The sequence below is a fragment of the Tachyglossus aculeatus genome, chromosome X1, assembly GCF_015852505.1.
Source record: "Tachyglossus aculeatus isolate mTacAcu1 chromosome X1, mTacAcu1.pri, whole genome shotgun sequence".
NCBI classification, from domain to species: domain Eukaryota; kingdom Metazoa; phylum Chordata; class Mammalia; order Monotremata; family Tachyglossidae; genus Tachyglossus; species Tachyglossus aculeatus.
In genome coordinates this window covers 45529500-45536126 of record NC_052101.1, presented here as the reverse complement: position 1 = coordinate 45536126, position 6627 = coordinate 45529500, and the positions used below count along the sequence as shown (strand labels likewise).

The window sequence follows — 6627 nt, the reverse complement described above, 5'->3', positions numbered from 1 at the left end:
GGTCGTGGGTTCTAAACCCGCCTCCGCCACTTGCCTGCTGTGCGACCTTGGGCAAGTCACTTCACTTCTCTGTGCCTCAGTTCCCTCATCTGTAAAATGGGGATGAAGAGTGTGAGTCCCCTGTTGGACAAACTGATTACCTTGTACCTACCCTGGCGCTTAGAACAGTGCTTGGCATATAGTAAGCACTTAAACTTATTTCAATTTGTACTTCCCAAGCGCTTAGTACAGTGCTCTGCACATAGCGCTCAATAAATACTATTGATGATGATGATTCTCTCTCTCCATCCCCCACGGCTTCCCATCATTCTCTCCCTCCGTCCCCCCCCCCCCCCCGGCCCCCTATCATTCTCTTCCTCCATCCCCCCTCCGGCCCCCCATTATTCTCTCCCTCCATCCCCCGCCCCCCCCCACCCCCCAGCCCTCCATCGCCTTTGGTCCCGCCCCGGGCCTCTCCATCCCTCCGAATCCCCGCATCCCCACCGGCCCTGGCCTCCGCCGCCCGCCGCCCTGCTCCCCGCATCTTCCCCAGTGCCCCGGTGCCCCGTTTCCTTTCGTTTCCCCCGTCTCCCCGCCCCGCCCCGCCCCGCCCCCCAAAGCAGAGAGAAAGCGAAAGTGCCGCCACCGCCCCCGGGGTTCGGGACGCGCAACCGGAGGGGCACAGCCGTGGGGGCACAGCCGCGGGGGCACAGGAGCCTCCAGCCAGGTGAGCAGCCCCGCCCCCCCGGATAGGAGCGGACAGGACCACCACCACCCCCCGGCTCCCCCTCCCCAACCCCGCGCCCCTCCTCCAACCTGGGGGAAAGATGTGCCCGCCTGGCATCAGCCCTGCCCTGCCTGGCCCGGCCCGGACAAACCGCGGTGGGGGGCGGTGATGGGGGTTGAAGGGCAGGGCTGGACCGGACCGCCTTGGGATGGGGACGCGGGACGGGGACTGGCCACCCCCTCCCGGGCTCGCTGGCCCTGGCAGCGGCCACCCTGGCCTTTCCTTTCCCTTTCGTTTTCTGGGGGCCCAGCTGCAGCTTGGGGCTGGAGGAGACGCCCCTGGTGGCCCAGGTGGCCCTGGCGGCCCAGGATCTCCCACAGCCCGTATGGAGCCCACAGGGCCCAGGATGAAGGGACTGGGTGAGGTACCCCTCGGAATGACCGCCCCCACCCCGGGGCACCAGCCTCCAGGAGAGGTCATCAAGCCGAGGAGTTCCAGACTCAGGCCTTCAGGTACAGCGTCCAGCCCCGAGGGCTGAAGGCCGAAGGATGCCGCGGGCCACCGAGGCCCAGGTCCGAGGCTGGGGGATGGGGGCGGTGGGCACAGCAGGGCAGAGGTGGACTAGTTGGTAGCAGTACTGGGATGCGGTGGAGATGATAGTAATGGTATTTGTTAAGCATCTACTCTGTGCCAGCACTGATAAATATTGGCAGAGTTAGTTTGTCCACCGTATGACCTTGGACAAACCGTTTAGCTTCTCTGTGCCTCACTCATCTCTAAAATGGAAATTAAGACTGTGAGCCCCACATGGGACAACCTGATTACCTTGTATCTACCCCAGTTCTTAGAAAAGAGGATGGCACATAGTAAGCACATAACGAATACCATTGTTATTATTATTAGCCCCCAGGGAGAGGATCACCTGTTGGGGAGAGGGGTGGGCTGGGGGCTAGGAGGTTAAGAGAGTTTCTGCCCCCTCCACCCTCCCACCAGGGTCATTTTGGAGGGCTCTTTGTGCAGAATGAGGTTCCCCTGGCCATCACTTTGCCAATGGCCACCCTCCTCCACAGCCCCCCTACTGGCTCTGCTGGCCCTGCTGGCTATAGGCTGGTTTGAATTCTCTTCCCAGTGGGATTTAGCTAAGCGTTATAATTTAGCTACACTTTATAATCAGTCAGTCAGCTGGATTTATTGAGCACTCACTGTGTAGAGAGCACTGTACTAAGCGCTTGAGAGAGTATGGCATGGCATAGCCGTTAGAGCACGCGCCTGGGAATCAGAAAGTCATGGGTTCTAATCCAGGCTCTGCCTTTTGTCTGCTGTGGGACCTTGGGGAAGTCATGTCACTTCTCTGGGCCTCAGTTAATCTCATCTGTAAAATGAGGATTGAGAGTGTGAACCACATGTGGGACAGGGACTGTGTCCAACCTTGTATCCACCCCAGCACTTAGTATCGTGCCTGGCACATAGTAAGCGCTTAACAAATACCCCAATTATTATTGCAGTATAATAGAGTTTATAGCCCGTCCCCAGGGCACAGGTCCTCAACTCCCCAAACCAAAAATCTTACCATCTCTCGGAAGGCTACTGGGGAATCATTTCTACACACCCCCTCCCCTCTCCATTCTGCCCACCTCCCCACTACCACCAGCTCCCTTCTCCAGAAGGATGTGATGTCCTTGGAGTTCGGCTGGGTGACCACACACCTCTCCCGCCACTCACTTGGGCCATGGCCAAGATCCCAGAGCCCCTGGGAGAGCCATGGTGTGTGCTAAGCTCTGCCCCCTCTGCAAACAGCTGGCTTCTCGAGGCTGGCAGGCGATAAATGTTGCCAGGTCTCACAGCCCGAGCCCCGCCTCTGAGCACTGATTTGGGGACCTGCAGCGAGAAGCCCCCATTCTCACGGGTCCCAGAGAGGGGCTTTGGGAGGGAGAGAAGAGGAGTGGAGCTCATAATATGTGTGCTCAGCTGCCAACCTTGTCATCATCGGAGGTGACCTGGGGTGCCGCTGGCCCATAGGCCTGGGGGTGGGAGAAGAGTCACTTGAGTCTCTGGGAGCAAAGAGATGTATATTCATTCATTCGTATTTATTGAATGCTTACTGTGCGCAGAGCCCTGTACTAAGTGCTTGGAAAGTACAATTCGGCAACAGAGACAATCCCTACCCAACAATGGGCTCACAGTCTAGTATAATCTGACCCAAGCCTTGGTCAAGGTGCACAGTGCCCCCCTGGAGCCTGGCAGCCACTCCCCCACCCCCAACAGGCTATCAGTCGCCTATGGGGGGCTGTTCCAGAGGTGGGATTAGAGGGTGGTATTGTAGGTAAACCCTAAGACTGTAAGCTTGCCTGAAAACTCGTCATGGGCAAGGAAAGTATTTTCCAACTCTGTTTATTCATTCGTTCAATAGTATTTATTGAGCATTCACCTGTGAAAAGCACTGTACTAAGCACTTGGGAGAGTGTTGTATTTTACCCCCTCCCAAGTGTTTAGTACAATGTTCTGCATATCATAAGTGCTCAATAAATACCACCGATTGAGGTGGGTGTATAGCAGCAACTAAAACCACACTGGGAAGCACCCTGGCATCCTTTCTCCCTTGCCCTGAAACCAACCCCTCTGGGATCTCAGGGCCAGAGAGGGGGAAGGGCTGATGGGGTGGGGGACATGATGAGACCCCACTCCCCTCCTCCCCTCCCTGTGCTGCCGATTGGTGTGAGGGGAGTCACGGCAGAAGTACCCCCCACCCAACAAACCCGAAAGGGGGTTGGTCTGGGTGCCTAGAAGACACCTACTCTGGGGCTGAATTTCTCTATCTCTCTGGCTCCACTGGAAGGTTGGAAGGTTTTCCGCCTAGCTCAGGGCAAGTGTTATTAGAAATGTTTTTTATTAAATGCTTATTGTAAGCCACATCCTGAGCTAAGCACTGGGTTAAGTACAAGATTCTTAGATCAATCAATCAATCAATCGTATTTATTGAGCACTTACTGTGTGCAGAGCACTGTACTAAGCGCTTGGGAAGTACAAGTTGGCAACATATAGAGACAGTCCCTACCCAACAGTGGGCTCACAGTCTAAAAGGGGGAGACAGAGAACAAAACCAAATATACTAACAAAATAAAATAAATAGAATAGATATGTACAAGTAAAATAAATAAATAAATAAATAAATAGAGTAATAAATATGTACAAACATATATACATATATACAGGTGCTATGGGGAAGGGAAGGAGGTAAGATGGGGGGTATGGAGAGGGGGACGAGGGGGAGAGGAAGGAAGGGGCTCAGTTTGGGAAGGCCTCCTGGAGGAGGTGAGCTCTCAGTAGGGCCTTGAAGGGAGGAAGAGAGCTAGCTTGGCGGATGGGCAGAGGGAGGGCATTCCAGGCCCGGGGGATGATGTAGGCCGGGGGTCGACGGCGGGACAGGCGAGAACGAGGTACGGTGAGGAGATTAGCAGCAGAGGACCAGAGGGTGCAGGGTGGGCTGTAGAAGGAGAGAAGGGAGGTGAGGTAGGAGGGGGCAAGGCGATGGAGAGCCTTGCAGCCCAGGGTGAGGAGTTTCTGCCTGATGCGCAGATTGATTGGTAGCCATTGGAGATTTTTGAGGAGGGGAGTATCATGCCCGGAGCATTTCTGGACAAAGACAACCCGGGCAGCAGCATGAAGTATGGATTGAAGTGGGGAGAGACACGAGGATGGGAGATCAGAGAGAAGGCTGATGCAGTAGTCTAGACGGGATAGGATGAGAGCTTGAACGAGCAGGGTAGCGGTATGGATGGAGAGGAAAGGGTGGATCTTAGCAATGTTGCGGAGCTGAGACTGGCAGGTTTTGGTGACGGCTTGGATGTGAGGGGTGAATGAGAGAGTGGAGTCGAGGATGACACCAAGGTTGCGGGCTTGTGAGACGGGAAGGATGGTAGTGCCGTCAACAGAGATGGGAAAGTCAGGGAGAAGGCAGGGTTTGGGAGGGAAGACAAGGAGTTCAGTCTTGGACATGTTGAGTTTTAGGTGGCGGGCAGACATCCAGATGGAGATGTCCTGAAGGCAGGAGGAGATGCGAGCCGTGGCCCCTGCCCCACCCGGGGCTTACAGTCCAAATGCTGTGAGATCCATACAGGATAGCCTCTTGTTTGTACTCTTTTTCAGGCCAGGGTCCAGCCTCATTTATCGCTTCTGGGGGAAATGACTACTTTTTATATGGCCAGATGGTCACAGCATCTCTCTTCCCATCCTAATGGCCATCGGGGCAGAAATTTTGCCATCTCTAAAGTCATCTCATCCTCTCTGTTTTTTGTTTCATTGTTTTTTAATGGTATTTGTTAAGCATGTACTTTGTGCCAGGCACTGTACTAAGAACTGGGGTAGACACAAGGTAATTCATTCATTCATTCAGTCGTATTTATTGAGCGCTTACTGTATGCAGAGCACTGTACTAAGCGCTTGGAAAGTACAATTTGGCAACAGAGAAATCCCTACTCAACAACGGGCTCACAGTTGGCTCTGAGGTGGTCAAGTTGGACGCAGCCCCTGCCCTACATAGGGCTCACAGTCATAATCCCCATTTTGTAGATGAGGTAACTGAGGCCCTGAGAAGTGAAGTGACTTGCCCGGGATCTCCCCGCAGAAGAAATGGTGGAGCTGGGATTGGAATTCAGGTCCTCTTGCACTGCTTCTCAACTGTCGTTCCCCACCAACTCTGTTTAGTCAGTAGGTGGGCAGGGGGCTGCTGGGGATTCATCTGGAGCTGACCCGCAGAAATCTGCTTCTACCACTTCAGCCTGAAATATTGGGTCTGGTGGTTGTGGGGAGGGGTGGTGTGAGGGATGGATGGACTGTCTTTATCCAAATAGCACTCGCCCCTGAATATGACACATTCTGGTTTTGGAAGTCATTTGGGAATAAGGCAATTCAAAATAAAGGCAATTCATTTTTTAAGGATAGGCAGGGTCCCCATACCCACTTCAGGATCAGAAATTTCCCTTTGACTGTGAGCTCCTTGTGGGCAGAGACCACATCTACCAACTTCATTATGTTTTACTTTTCCAAGCGTGCTCAGCTGAGCACAGTGCTCAGCAATACTGAAAGCACTCAATTAATACCACGGATTAACTGGAAATTGGACCCAAACATCTGCTGATTTTACAGTAGACTGTTAGCTCATTGTGGACAGGGAATGTGTCTACCAACTCTGTTATATTTTACTCTCCCAAATACTTAGTACAGTGTTCTGCACACAGTAAGCACTCAATAAATATGATTACTAGATTGATTGGTTTCTTATAGTCCCATACCCCTGGTGGGAGCTGGGCCCAGATGAGCTAAAACAGCCTGCCCTTCTGCTTGGATTTGGAAATGTAGATGCACTAGGGGTTACCTGGATCCTTTCCATCCCTGGGGTGGGCTGGAGGACAAGGGGCGTGTTATGGCCATCCCAGAGTCAGAAAGCCCAAACGCCCCGGTATCACAAAGAGAACTAAAATGTGTGCATAGCTAATGTCAGGGCCGTCTGCTCTTGCTCTGTCCTAAGCGTCCTCCGCCATGGCCCCCACCCGTTTCCACCGCCTCCTTCCTTTGGGCTGCAGCTCTCTTTCCCCCAGGCCTCTCCGAACTCTCTCCCTGCATTGCTGACCTGCATTAGTGACCTGCATTACTAAAACGAGAAAGTACCAGGTTGGCAATCCCAATCGGCAATGAAAACAAGTCAAAATCCTGGCAGGAAAGCATTCCAGACACACCCTCTCAGAGGGGCAGATCTCAGGCCAACAGTCCCAGGGAAGGAAGTGTGTTACCACCTCCCCATGTCTCTGCAGGGGGAAGGGAGAGTCCACCCGCACTGCCCTCCTGCAGGCTGTGGTTGTCATCTGTGCTACTGAGCCACACCCTGGACTCAGGGATTCAGTTGGCATGAAAGTGACTGGCTG

At 53.7% G+C, this 6627-nt stretch overlaps 1 pseudogene; it reads left to right on the top strand.

Annotated features, from left to right (window-relative positions):
* Positions 1–579: 579 nt before the first annotated feature.
* LOC119949851 overlaps positions 580–6627 on the top strand; it is a 93492-nt pseudogene continuing 87444 nt past the window's right edge.